Genomic DNA, 15152 nt, shown 5'->3' on the forward strand with positions numbered 1-15152 from the left:
TGTCTTAAAGAAAGGTCACATAAAATCAGACGCCCTTCCTGGTCACTGGTCAAGGAAACAGACGAATAGCCAAGCTTTTTACGAAGAAACAGAAAACAACCGGCAGAAAGGCCTACTGCCTGACTCACACATATTTCGAAGTCATTCCGAAAAGGCTCTAAAGCCTCTGCCACGTCTTCATCTGATGACAATTTTGTTTCTTGTATTGCGGCTATGTCAACATGTTCGTGATTCAAGAGCCTTAGAAGTTGGTACTGTTTCCTTTTAGACCTTAAGCCCCTTACATTTAACGTTAAAAAATGCAAAGGCAGGGCGGATTTTATGAGGGGCATTAGGGTGAGCTAAAGCCCTTCATGACCGTCTTCAAGCGTCTTATGACTACTTTGTTTTCGATACGGCTGATGTCTGGTTCCTACCTGTTTTCTATCTTTCTTCGATTTTGCGATAGGCCCTTCATCAGCTACAACCGTGTCAGACTGATAGCCGAGTCTTTCTGAAAGATCTTGCGGCTTCAGTGCGTCTGCATCCAACTCGATGGTCGTTGGTGCCACCTCAAAGGTGGTGGTGGTGTCGTCTCCACTTGCTGTAGCATCCTCCCCGACGACCGTGGTTGTTGAAGAGTGGTCGTCATCATCGTCAGGTGGGGGAGATGGTTCAGGTAGGAGTTCTGGATCGTTTTCCGTGGTTTGGGGATCGGTCACTGCTGCTGGTAAGTCACCTTCTGCTTGGGTCTTAAAGGCTTCAGCGGGTGGTGTGTGCCCGGAAGCATCGACAACCTCCGAGACGTCCATCAGGAGCTCAGACCGTTCCTCTTCGTCCTGGGATATCGTTCCGCGAAGCTTGCTTGCATAAGTTGTGACGCAGTCGTCTGCTGTATGTCCGTAGCGTTTACATTCCGAGCAGCGCGGTGTTTTGCACTGTCGGCGGACGTGTCCTACCCTGTTGCACCTGAGGCACAAGGGGGGTCTTCCCGGAATAAGGATGAGAGATTGACATCCATACACTTCAAGTAGGAATGGAATTTTTTCCGTGGTGATTCCTTCATGCAGGGTAATGTTAACTTCCCTGTTGAGGGTGTCCATGTGCTCCTAGCCGGAGCACCGCCACTTCTCCCGGCTGATGTTACGGACTGTGCCGTAAGGCGCTAGAGCTTCGATGATACGCCTATCTTCGAGGTAGTCCGGTAGCCAAATAAGCTTGATCTTGAGGTCCCGGGTGTCTGGGTCAAGGACAAGGCATTTCTTGCCTTTCACGACCAACTCACCACGACTGCAAAGCTTCTCTTTGGCGAGGGCGTTGACGCAGGTCACCATCCACACATGACTCATTTGAAATTGTCCGGTGGCCTTGACATCTTTCAGGTCGATAACATCTTTGATGGCGTCTCGAAAGTCCGGGGCCGTGTACGGCCTAGCAGTCAGATCGGCGTGGAGAAATACGGAATTGAGGACGATGTTGCCGGTTGGTAGACGTGGAAGTATGACCTTATATTCGTTGGAGACGACATCCGAAGATTTAGAAATAACTCGGCCAGTGGCCGATGCGGTGTTTCCACCAGAGAGCATTTTTCCACGGCCGTTCGCAACGGCGTCTTCTTCTTCCTCCTCGGCCACCGATCCCCCTGTGTAGCTGTTGTGTATATAGTATGCTGTGTATGTGTGAGCGATCTGTCGCGTGCTGTTTTCAATGTTAGTGTTTTCTTGTTTTTGCAGCGAACTTTTTTCTTTTTGTCTCTCCCCCCCTCATGCAATGCCTCCGGACGCTTTGAGGGAACAATAAATGAAATGAAATGAAATCCACGCGCGTTGCCTTCGCTTCGAGGCGCGCCCCCGATGGCCTTTCTTTGCGACGTCACGAGAAGAGCGCTACGGCCCGCACTTCTAGGAGGTGTTTGTTCAGTGCTCAGCGCGTGCTCCCGCTGACACAAATGCCAGCAAACGTACCAGTGGTGCTAGCAGTGCCCAGTTCGCACAGAAACGGAGCCCAGCTAGCTCATCGACCCGATCGAGAGTGCCTAGATGGGTAAAATTTGTTCTTTGACACTGGCTTTGTTCCGCGCTGCAGGGTTGGCAAAGCGATTTCGTTAGAGGCTCAAAAGCCAGTAGCTATCATTTTAACTATTCGAAACTTAAAAACATAGTCAATCAATCAGTGAAGAATGTCATCAAACGTCAAGGAACATATACAGGGTGTGTTTCTTTTGTTTGTTTTTTTTAAGCTTAACAGATTTGTTTAAAGAAAGCCGTGAAAGTTACACTCATGCCGCTTGTGGAGGTGAGTTATACGGCCAGGGGGACATATTATAGGGGGATAATCATAACGATCAGTCGTCTAATTAATTAAAATCTGTTAATTAACTTTTTAATTGATGAAAATAGACATATGGTTCCAATTAGAAACTTGCTCAGCGTCATCGAAAACCATTAAATCAGTCATTTTCAGAAAGATTTTTGGCGCGTGAGAAGCGTAGTATTGTACTAAAGTTACCACTCGTGGAGCAGGTACAAGGCTGGGGCTAGATAAGAAACGGAAAAATCGCGCGGGCGCCTTACCGCAACCTCTAGCTTTGTACTTACCTGCTCCACGAGTGGTAACTTTAGCGCACTATTACGCTTCTCACGCGCTCAAGGTCTTTCTGAAAATGACTCATTTAGTGGTTTTCGATGACGCCGAGCAAGTTTCTAATTGGAACCATATGCCTATTTTCATTAATTAAAAAGTTAATTAACAAATTTTAATTAATTAGCCGACTGATCGTTACGATTAGCCCCCTATAATATGTCCCCCTGGCCGTATAACTTACCTCCACAAGCGGCATAAGGGTAAAGCTTTAAAAAAAACACCCTGTAAAAGACACGCCTTGTCAGCATTTCGTGAATGAAAGAGCTTTTGCACGAAATAAACGTTTAAGTTCATTTTCGCTGTAAATCAGAGCGCAGCTGACATAACAGGTCAATGAGGCCAATGAAGAAGAGCCAGAAAACACTATGTCACGGAGTTTAATCTTACAGTGTGTTTTTTGTTCCCGGTCAAAGCAATCAAGCGCAAACCATGCACCATGGCCTTGCGCTTTTGCGTGTCTGTGCTTGTGGTCTTTGACTGCATTTTCATCTATGATAAAACAAGCAATAGCTGACTTTTTTTCAAGACGGATGTTCAGAAGGGCCCTCTATATAACTCATCATTTTGATGGTACTTTGATTAAACTTGATTACCAATAATCTGACCTTATAAATAACCACCCCAATATTGTTGAAATAGTACGCCGAGGTCGAAGATTCTCCATGTTCAAGAAAAGAGTAAAAGTGTATTTTTTGGCCCCAGTGAGCTAAACATTAAAATTGTTAGGCGAGTGAGTTTCAGATTTCAAAGGGCTTTTTATAGTGCTTGATTTCACTAATAATTAAGTGTATTGATAATCTGATGTTGAAAAAAAAATATAGCAACGCCTTACATGTATCTTTATTTATATATTTTTTCTGTTTGATTGCAACAGAATTTTACAATAACGCTGACATTGTATGTTAATTAATGTGATCTCAATGATGTCGATGGGAATGATTTCTATTTGAAACTTTTGATGACGTTGATATTAATTATTGTGACTACGATGCTTACCTAATGTCCATTTTATTATTTTATATATATAATTGCTTTTTATGCTGACACTGGTCCTGCACACCATTGAATGCCGTAAAAAAGGGGCTGATGGCCTGGTCAGAAGACTTTTAATGCAAAAACATTATTTGCCCCACAACGCGAAAATCCGGTGGTGTCGTCGGCGGCATGACCAAGCGATGGTACCAAAAATGGCCGACGTCGCAAAAAGTAAAAAAACGTTAGAAATGCTCGGATTGACGTCACAATTTCAACGAAGGTTCCTATAAACACAAGTAAACTAATGGCTTTGGAAATGAACTTTAGTACATTCCGGTCTGGATGGAAATCGAACCCGGGCCTCCGGGGTGCGATACGGCCACGCTTCCCCGACTCCACGGCGGCTTCACGGTCCTGGCTGACTGAGGTGTGGCCAAGTGCGTGCGTCATTGGGCACGTGATGGCGCAGCCAATGGGGAGAAGGTGGCGCCACGTCATGTGAATAAAATGAACGCGCTGTCTCCCGTGCGTCACACACCGAATCAGCAAAAATTACGCATGCCAAACAAATAAGTCGAAAGCTTTTCACCAAAGCCTTTCGCATTCCCACTCGTAAGCAACTTTAAGTGTCTGTACCGAATTTCTTTTGTACTCTTTTCCCAGAGCCCCAAGACTCATGTCTCATGATGATGATGATGATGATTAACTCACGCACACTTGTTGTCGTAATATTTATTTTTATTTTTACAACATGTACGCGGGAGAAACTCCAAGCGGTCCGGATCACTCAAAGTTTAGTCTGTCTTCACGTTCCTATGGCCGTCCTCACGTTCACGTTCAAATGGCAAAACACCATAGACCATGTTCTCTTTTCAAATGACAACGAACTGTAGACCACATGAAGGTATATGCGCGCTGTCTTCACAAAAATTGCGAAATAAAATAGTCATAAGCCTCTAAAGACTTATGAACTTAATGGATGTTCAGGCTGAATTGACTCAGTGTAAACAGTAAATACAAGGTGGTGCTGAACATTGTAACTGGTAGAAAACGCCGACATGTTATGTCTGATTTCCATGATCCGCTTCTGCTTGAAATGATCAGTTTCGACATCGAGCACCGCAGCACTACAAGTATTCTGCAGCACGAGGGACCTCGCAACTGAAAATAGCGAGCAGAATCTCATTCGGAATTTTTAGGCCACTCACGAATGCTATGCGCTGGTAGCTGGAACCAGGTGGAGCTCGAGCGGCCGGCCGCTCTGCAGCAGTGTTGGACAAAATACTCCATAAAAGTATTCAAATTAAGTTACTAAATACCTGCTTCATAAAGTATTTAAAATACTACTCACTTTACTTTCACTTTGAAGTATCTTGAGTAGTGTACAAATACTCAGATGTGTAATTCAATTACTTTTGAAGATACTGCAGCATTGAGTAATTTGCATCGACGTCAGTGACAAGCACAATTATATGGTTGCGCAAATCTGGTTTACCAAAATGTATTATTAGCACGCAAAAGACACAACACGGAAAAAAAATAAGATTGTAGGGCTATTTTACGCAGTCCACCATAGGAAGCAAAACATCGCTTATGAGTGTTACAAAACATGTCTGGGGCAAAAAAAAAAAAAAGAGGTCGCTTTAGCTATTTGCAACTTTCACGGCCTATAAGAGGCGCGCTGGTGCCTAACAAAATGGCTGTCATCTGGATGATCATTGTCGAACAGCAGTAAGAGGCTGAGTCTGCGACCTTTAATTAATTATAGTTCTTCTTTATACCAGTAGTATTAGAGCCTGACTTCATTTTTTCCCGCCAGGAAGGTGTTGGCAAGCACCTTGCATGTGAAACCGATCATCCAGGATCTAGGGAGTGCGATCCTCACATCGTGGTTCCGCCATCGCCGAAAGTTACGAATATAGGGACATCGCGGAATATCAGGTCCTGCGGCGGACCTTAGACGCATCGTTTAACTACTGCCTATACTTCTTATAAGGCGAGTTCACTAACTTGGGATACGGGAATAATCGAATGGATTACAAAGGGAGCCCACATAATAGCCACAGCACTCGTCGCACCTTCTTCAAGTACGTTGCGTTTAGAAAGGCGCTGAACGTTTGGAGACGCTTTGGTGGCATTTTGAGAGGTCATCCTGTTCGTAGTTAGTTCCCTGCCCTGTTCTCTGCTTATCAATGTTCGCTTACAGACAGTGTTTACGACAGCAATAAGTGCCGGACTGACGACAAAAAAGAAAAGTAACAAAAAAACCTGGACGTTTTGCCGTAGCGGGCTCAAATATACAACAAGCAAAAAAGGGGTCTTCTTTTTGTGTCCACTTCTTATTTTTTATACTTGTTACTTTTTTGACACTGAATTCTGCATTGTTGTCATGGGTCGTTTCCCGTTCTGCTTTGCGCCTCAGTGTGGGAATCACTACTTCCGTAAAACCACCCCTTTTGTTCGAGGATTTCTTTGCGTGGAAAATCTGGTAAAAAAAGGTGCCTATGGGAAGGCAAGGGGAAAAACCTTGCCTTCCCATAGGCACCTTTGCCTATGGGAAGGCAAGGTGCTATGGGAAATATGAGTCGCAATCGGCACAAAATTGATGTTTTCACGAGCTTAATCTAAGCCATCGAGCTTATCGGAGCTAGCAACAGGATTTCATTGCTCGAAAGAATGTTCAAGTTTTCTAGTGCCACGCCCGTGCCACTTTATACCGAAAAACTCGAAAAATGGCGGAATGTCAAACATGTATTTGAGATAATGAGTATAAGATACTCAGAAATGTAATTAAAATACAGTATCAGATACTCTCAATCAAAAGTATTTGCAAGATACCAAGATACTTCAAAAAGTATTTCAAATACAGCATCTTGAGTAGACTATTTGAGTTAGGCACAAGTCTGCACTGCAGAGCCATGGAGAGGGCTTCTTTATGGGGTGGCGTTCCTTGAAACTATGGCGCGCGCGAGCCGATGCGGAGGGCAAGTTCGTCTGCTTCTTGCGCAGGGGGTAGCGGTGGCGTCAGAACGCCGAGCCCTGATTGGCTGATCGCGACCCCCTATCTGAGCGTCGTCTGCTCCTTTGCAACGTCATCTGCTCGCAACGTCGTCTGCGTCTGTCTTACCTTTCCTGCGACTTTCGGAAGTGCAGAGGTTAGTTCACGAAACTATCTTACGCCAAAAATGTGCGTAAGACAAAACTTAAAAACGAATTCGTATTCACGAAACGAAATTTTCTTAAGTTCTGCGCAGGTTACGACGAAATCCTACGACAGCTCCGAAGCTGTCTTACGGACTTCTTACGATCAAATCAGCATGGCCGACAGCGTCACGGTCGCGACGACCCATGGACGTTTATTTTTCTACGTGCGCTTCTCACGCGTCCCGACTTCAAGCAGCGAGAAAAAAGAAAAAGGCACTTCAAACAGACCACAACGAACAAGAAAGCTGGATCCACAAATACTCGGGAAAAGCTCCAACGGCCACGATTCCACCGAAAGCGACCAAGCGAGCACGGCAGTTAGGCCTAGCAGGCACTCCGCGACTCGGCGATCGTCTGCCCACGACGGCCTGGCGTGCTAAATGGAATATGCCCGCGCTACCCTTCTGAACCCATCCCGTATTATACTTCGATCACTGACCTAAATTTTAGATTAAGAGGTCGATTTCTTCTTGTTATCTCTTTGTTTCCCGAGGCAACGGTGACTCTCGCCGGGGAAAAAGCGGTGAATCTCCGACAGACGCAGGAAAGGTAAAGCAACCATCGCTTTGACTAGCAGACGTAAAGCAGACAGCGTTAACTACGCCAACCCGCCGACGCCGTTAAAGAATGAGGGGTCTCGCCGCACACGAAAGGAGGGAAAACGTATTTGGGAGCGAACTTGCGGGCACTAACACGCTCACTCTCGGTTCTTAGCAAACAAACCTCGGCGCCTCGGGACACCTCGCCAGTGAGTCCTTTGACTTCTCTCCTTGATGCGCGTCGGCTAGTTGTTCGACAAAAACAACGTACCGCTCGAGTTATTTCGTCTGTCCTCTCTGAAAGGCGAAGTCAAGCTCGCTCGTAAAGACCTGCACTTCGGAAAGTCGCAGGAAAGGTAAGACAGACGCAGACGACGTTGCGAGCCGACGACGTTGCAAAGGAGCAGACGACGCTCAGATAGCGGGTCGCGATCAGCCAATCAGGGCTCGGCGTTCTGACGTCACCGCTACTTCCTTTCTCATGCGCAGAAGACGAAAATGAGCCCACTTGCGAGGCGTATACACGTTTGCAAGTCCGGCTTCAGGGCGCTGCCATCTTGCTTGGCTGGGGTGCGCTCGGACGAGTCATAATCCAATTACGAAGCCTTGCTAAGGCGTCGTAATCGGATTATGGCCGCGCCCAAGAGCGCACCCCACTGAAGAAAATGGCGGCGCCCTGAGACCGGACTTGCAAACGTGTATAGGAATGCATCCATCAATCCGCTGTTACAGCCCTATTGAAAATAGGTCTAAAGGGCCCTTCAAAACTTTTTAAAGGGTTTGAGGGGGCCTTCAAGAATGTTTAACAGGTTTGACATACCCCTTAAGGGAGTCTAAAGGGCCCATCAAAACGTTTTGATGGCTTTGACGTACCCTTTAGGAAAGTCTAAAGGGTCCGTCAAAACCTTTGGAAGGTCTAAGAGGTACTACAAAGATTTCTTAAAAGGTTTGAAGGACCCTTTAAGATTCATTGATGCGCTCTGTGCCACGTCAGAATCTTTCTTAAAGGGTTTGAAATGCATTTTAGAAAGTTGTAAGAGGTTTCTTTAAATGCCTGTGGGGCCTTCAAACACACCCGTCAAACAATACAAGCGACACACAGAAGTTTGTTAAAGTAAGACAAACTGCAGCCTGCCAGTTGTATTTGTATGCAATTTCTAATTCAACATCTTTAGTGCCTAAAATATTAAGCAAAATTATGGATTTGCGCCTTTCTTAAAGTAACAAAAACAAATCCAGTCAAGTAACAATTTAAGTAATCGGTTATTGTTTACAACCAGGAATTGTAGCAATTTACTTTTAATGTAAATGTGTAATTAACTACGTAGTTGAAGTAATGGTACAGTCGGATTCAATATGTGTGCATATGTCAGTCAGTTTTATTTATTTATATATTTATTTTATTTATTTATTTATTTATTTATTTATTTATTTACCCTCAGGGCCAGAGGCGTTACAGAGGGGAGGGGGTACTAAAAAGTACAACACAACATACAGCGTACAACAGAAAATATTATACAGCAGTTATGGCTCTTTACAAAAAAATATTGAAAACGGTAGTTTTAAAACACTCGATATCGGGTATTTCGGCAATGGCTCCGGGAAGGTGATTCCACCTTGTTGAGGCACTAGGAATAAAAGACTCATAAAAATGTTTAGTGCGACAAGAAGGGATGGCAACTTTATGACGGTGATCGATGCGTGCTGAAACGTAATGAGGTGTTGTTAGTAGTCTTTCTTTTAGAGTCGGATTATTATGAAATATCTTATGAAACAAGCACAGACGGAACATTTTTCTACGTTGTGAATGAAGTGGTAATGCTAGGCTAGACTTCATTGCGGTCACACTGGATGTACGATGATAATTTGAAAGGATGAAACGAGATGCGCGGTTCTGAATCGCTTCTAATTCGGAGATAAGTGATTCTTGGCCAGGATCACAAACCGAAGCTGCTTATTCCAATTTAGTACGAACTAATGTTTTATATAAAAGTAATTTTAATGAAATTTTAATGAGCTGGGAGCAAGACAAAAATTTCTTCGGAGATATCCAAGCATGCGGTTGGCGTTATTTACAATATATTCAACGTGACACGACCAGGACAGATTAGCAGATATATGCACACCGAGATATTTATACGATGATACGGTTTCGAAAGAGAGATTATTTAGACGATAAGAAGCACAAGGAGTATCAAGACGGGAAACACGCATAGATTTACACTTATTAATGTTTAGTTTCATGTTCCACAAATCACACCACTCCGAAACACTGTTAATATCTGACTGAAGAAGTGAGATGTCAGAATCATTGTTAATTTCGCGATAAATGACGCAGTCATTGACACAGAGACTGACGGATGAACATATATTAGTGGGCAGGTCGTTAATATAAATGAGAAAAAGTAAGGGCCCCAGAACCGAGCCTTGGGGCACACCTGAGCCAACTGGAGATAAATCAGAATTGATATTGTTAGCCGGTCACAAATTGGGACCGGTTAGTGAGGAAGGAGCGCAACAATGCAAGAACGTTGGTGTCTAAGTTTAGTTTAGTCAGCTTGAGAAAGAGAAGTTCGTGAGATACTTTATCGAATGCCTTTGAAAAATCGAGGAATATGCAGTCCGCCAGAGATCCACGATCAAGAATAGAATGTAGATCATGTGTGAAACACAAAAGCTGAGTTTCACGTGAAAATTACTTACGAAACCCATGCTGGGATGAATTGAAAAAAGAATTGGACTCTAAGTAGTTTGCAAGATGGGAATAAATGATATGTTCCATGATTTTACAGGGAATGTTGGTAAGTGACACGGGTCGAAAGTTATTTGGACCATGCTTTTCACCTGTTTTGTGCAAAGGAATCACCTTCCCGATCTTCCAATCCTCTGGTATACTACCAAACAAACAAACAAACTCAGGATTATAGAGCTATACATCTTAGTATTAAGCAAAAGTTTAGAGTTGATATCATTGACACCAGAGGATGACGAAATCTTCAGTTTTTCTATTGTTCTCGCAATACCAACTGTGTCAATAAGAACTGGGTCCACTGGAAAAAAACTCTTAAGTGTGACAGGTAGGGTAAGTAGCATTCACATTACTAGAAAACGCTGAAACAAACACCGCGTTGAGAATGCTAGCGCATTGACCGCTAGGAACTACTGTACAGTCGGCACGGAATGAAACGCGAACAAGGAGCGCATGGTTTTCGACCCACGCTGAGTCACCTAGAGACGCAACACCGAAGGTTTGAACGCACTGAGCAAGAGTCTAACACATCGAAGGAGGAGCCATCTTCTTGCAGCTCCCATCTGGTTCAGGTGGTGCAGCATCTAGCGAAAACCATGCACCCACTAGGTTCGCGTTTCATTCCGTGCCGACTGTACCATCTGTACATTTAAGTGTTATAACATGCTTGTCAGTCTTGTTTACAACATTTCAGAAATGTATAGGGTTATGTATGAGCATGGAAGGTAAAGTTTGACTAAAAAATGAGTATTTCGTACTACGGGGATTAGTTGAGCTAGTTGGTTATTATACATGATAGGTGGAACCAGCTGAACATTTAAGGAAGGAGACACAGAAAAAACAACCAGTCGCTGGACTACCAACTATTTTAATAGATCGTCCTCCTCTTCTACTAAATCTGATCCGTATCAATTTTTTATATTTTGTTTTCTTTCTTTTAGTTGTGTTTTTTTCTCTTATTCCTATTTTTACTTAGCAGAGAGGGCGCCCTTCAAAAAGAGCTTTTCTTGCGGCTGTAGGGTTATTGAAGCGGAGCTCACGCAGTTTTCTTCTTCGTTGTCTATAGCCAAGGCCTCCAACATCTATCTCCCTAGCAAGCTGGTTTTTATGGTGCCCTATGATGCTGGCTTGCTCAAGATTTGGTTTGCACTTGCAAGTTCTACAATGGGCAGCTAGGTGTCCTGGCCCCGCGAGATGTTTAACGTTGGCCGCATGTTCACGTGCACGGTCATTTATGCATCTCCCCGTCTGTCCAATATAGCATCGTCCACAAGTTAACGGTATGCTGTAAACGACTCCTTTTTGGCACGGAAGGTATTTTGTCTTGTGTCGGGTGTCACACCTGTCTTTCATGTTCGTCTGTGTCCGATTAATCTTGAGGCATATGCCTTAATGGGGGCCGAGCACACAACTTGAACGTTTTGCCGGTTTGCAAGGGAGATGTTGGAGGCCTTGGCTATAGACAACGCAGAAGAAAACTGCGTGAGCTCCGCTTCAATAGGGAGTTTTCGTAGATCGTTTTCGCCGTCCCGCAAGGCCCTCCGCAACCCGCTACGATAGCGGGAACTCCACAGTCAAGGCTATCGGCGCGCAGGCGCAGTAGCGACTTCTTCGTTGCGGAACGCTTAGCGGAGGGGGCAGCGCGGTCTACGAAAACTCCCTAATAGGGAGTTTTAGAATAGCGCACGCTAAAGCTTTGCGTGCGCAAAGAATAGCGCCGTCGCTACTGCGGACGCTCCGAACGCAAACCAGATTTTGCGCTTTGCGTGCGCAATTTTAGCGTGCGCTATTTCTCGGAAATAGCGTGCGTACGCAAAGAGTCTTTGCGCTTCTCCAAGGAGGATTCGTGATGAGAAGTTGGCTAAAGCCAAGACGAGCAGAGTTGAAAAAAGATGGCGGTTTCCTGGATTATGTCAACGGCTGCTTTGGCGGCGTCGTGAGTGCGACGTCGGCGGCATCCTCGCGACTGCGATTTTCAAGACAAGACGACATTGAACTCGGTTTGGCAACGATCACCGACAGCTTTATGCTTGTGACGCGCGAACATTTCTCGGCGAAGGTACGATGTGCGAAGGTCAGTACACGAGACCTCTCTTGCCGAGGCGACGCAAGCGGACACAACCGATCAACCGCTCGCGTCGCATTCTTCTGTTTAAACAAATCTAAAATTATACTCTGGACCAAAAACTTCTTTTTCTTAAGTTACAGCATTTCGTGTGTGAAATAAAAAATGTGACTGTATCTTGGTGGCGTCGCAAGCGCGAGATGCTTGGGCTTTTGCGTCGCGACGGAGAAACGCTATTCTAAAACTCTCTCGCGTCGCGTGCGCAAGCGCGAGATGCTTGGGCTTTTGCGTCGCGACGGAGAAACGCTATTCTAAAACTCTCTCGCGTCGCGTGCGCAAGCGCGAGATGCTTGGGCTTTTGCGTCGCGACGGAGAAACGCTATTCTAAAACTCTCTCGCGTCGCGTGCGCAAGCGCGAGATGCTTGGGCTTTTGCGTCGCGACGGAGAAACGCTATTCTAAAACTCTCTCGCGTCGCGTGCGAAAGCGCGAGATGCTTGGGCTTTTGCGTCGCGACGGAGAAACGCTATTCTAAAACTCTCTCGCGTCGCGTGCGCTAATACAAGCGCTAAATTTAGCGCTAGCGTGCGCTAAAATTGCGTGCGTTATTCTAAAACTCCCTATTAGGGAGTTTTAGAATAACGTACGCAATTTTAGCGCACGCTAGCGCTAAATTTAGTGCTTGTATTAGCGCACGCGACGCGAGAGAATAGGGAGTTTTAGAATAACGCACGCAATTTTAGCGCACGCTAGCGCTAAATTTAGCGCTTGTATTAGCGCACGCGACGCGAGAGAGTTTTAGAATAGCGTTTCTCCGTCGCGACGCAAAAGCCCAAGCATCTCGCGCTTGCGACGCCACCAAGATACAGTCACATTTTTTATTTCACACACGAAATGCTGTAACTTTAGAAAGAAACAAGCTTTTTGGTCCAGAGTATTATGGTATTATTTGAGATTTGTTTAAACACGAGAATGTGACGCGAGAGGTTGACCGGTCGCGCCCACTTGCGTCGCCTCGGCGAGAGAGATCGTGTACTGACCTTCGCACATCGCACATTCGCTGAGAAGTGTTCGCGCGTCGCAAGCCTCATGTTGCCGGTGATCGTTGCCAAACCGAGTACAATTTCGTCTCGCACTGAAGATCGCAGTCGCGAGGATGCCGCCGACGTCGCACTCACGATGCCGCCAAAGCAGCTGCCGACAGAATCCTGGAAGCCGCCATTTTTGCTTAACTCTGCTCGTCTTGGCTTTAGCCAACTTCTCATCATGAATCCTCCTTGGAGAAGCGCAAAGGCTCCTTGCGTACGCACGCTATTTCCGAGAAATAGCGCACGCTAAAATTCCGCACGCAAAGCGCCAAACCTGCTTTGCGTTCGGAGCATGCGCAGTGGCGACGACGCTATTCTTTGCGTGCGCAAAGCTGTAGCGTGCGCTATTCTAAAACTCCCTAATAATCCTACAGCCGCAAGAAAAGCTCTTTTTGAAGGGCGCCCTCTCTGCTAAGTAAAAATAGGAATAAGAGAAAAAAACACAACTAAAAGAAAGAAAAAAGATAAAAAATAAAAAATTTATACGCATCAGATTTAATAGAAGAGGAGGACGATCTATTAAAATAGTTGGTAGTCCAGCGACTGGTTGTCTTTTCTGTGTCTCCTTCCTTAAATGTTCAGCTGGTTCCACCCATCATGAGTATTTCGCTTCTTTTAGTGCTACTTTGTAATTAGTAGCTGCACATCGGTAGGTGTCCCAACAACACTGGGAAATTTCGCGGAACGAAACAAGCGTTTTTTCTTGTTTGACAACCTTTTCAGTGACTGTTTAAACCACGGTAATTTCCGGTTCGATCTGATGGTTCTCAATGGCATGAACGTATTTGTGAGTGAAGCCACTTCATTTTTAAATAAATTCCAGTTCATATTTATAGATCTCTCATCAAACCCTTGTAGGAACTCATCCAGAAACCGACATAGCTCACGATTAATAGCAACAAAGTCCGCCTTCTTATAATCTCTTATACGTTTATAGTGGTTATCTTGATTAGGAACAGGAATGTTCAATGTGAAGTGAAGCAAAGAATGATCGCTTAAACCTGTTAAGTAAGTTATGGGAGTGACAAGGTCTGGGGAGGTGGTCAATACAAGATCCAAGACACTTGATGATGTGGGCATAACCCGGGTTGGCTGGGTTACAACTTGCGAGAGATTGAAATCAGCACACATGTTCAAGAAATTGCTACACTCGGTAGAAAAGGGACAAAGATAAGGAGATTAGTTCGACCATAAAATATCTGGATAATTAAAGTCGCCTAGTAACATTATTGAAGCATTTGGGAAACGTACCATAATTTTATTAATTGAATCATGTAAATTGTCAACAAAAGTCGCACTGAACGATGGTGGACGATAGCAAACACCCAAGATAAGCGTTTTGAAACGCATGCGAAGTTCAACCCAAACAAGTTCCAGGCTGCTTACGACATCTACAGTAGACGAGATAATAGGGAATTTTAGAATAGCGCACGCTAAAGCTTTGCGTGCGCAAAGAATAGCGTCGTCGCCACTGCGCATGCTCCGAACGCAAACCAGATTTTGCGCTTCGCGTGCGCAATTTTAGCGTGCGCTATTTCTCGGAAATAGCGTGCGTACGCAAAGAGTCTTTGCGCTTCTCCAAGGAGGATTCGTGATGAGAAGTTGGCTAAAGCCAAGACGAGCAGAGTTTAAAACAAAATGGCGGTTTCCAGCATTATGTTATGATTATGTCAGCGGCTGCTTTGGTGACGTCGTGAGTGCGACGTCGGCGGCATCCTCGCGGCTGCGATTTTCAATACGGGACGACATTGTACTAGGTTTGCCAACGATCACCGACAGCTTGATGCTTGTGACGCGCCAACATTTCTCGGCGAACGTACGATGTGCGAAGGTCAGTACACGAGACCTCTCTTGCCGAGGCGACGCAAGCGGACACGACTGGTCAACCGCTCGCGTCGCATTCTCACGTTT

General features: G+C 45.1%; 1 pseudogene; it reads right to left on the minus strand.

The window, feature by feature from the left end:
• Positions 1-341: 341 nt before the first annotated feature.
• On the minus strand, positions 342-1487 carry LOC115315845 (annotated as a pseudogene).
• Between the last annotated feature and the right edge of the window lie 13665 nt (positions 1488-15152).

Source organism: Ixodes scapularis, unplaced genomic scaffold (genome assembly GCF_016920785.2).
Source record: "Ixodes scapularis isolate PalLabHiFi unplaced genomic scaffold, ASM1692078v2 PGA_scaffold8__174_contigs__length_109621045, whole genome shotgun sequence".
NCBI lineage: Eukaryota > Metazoa > Arthropoda > Arachnida > Ixodida > Ixodidae > Ixodes > Ixodes scapularis.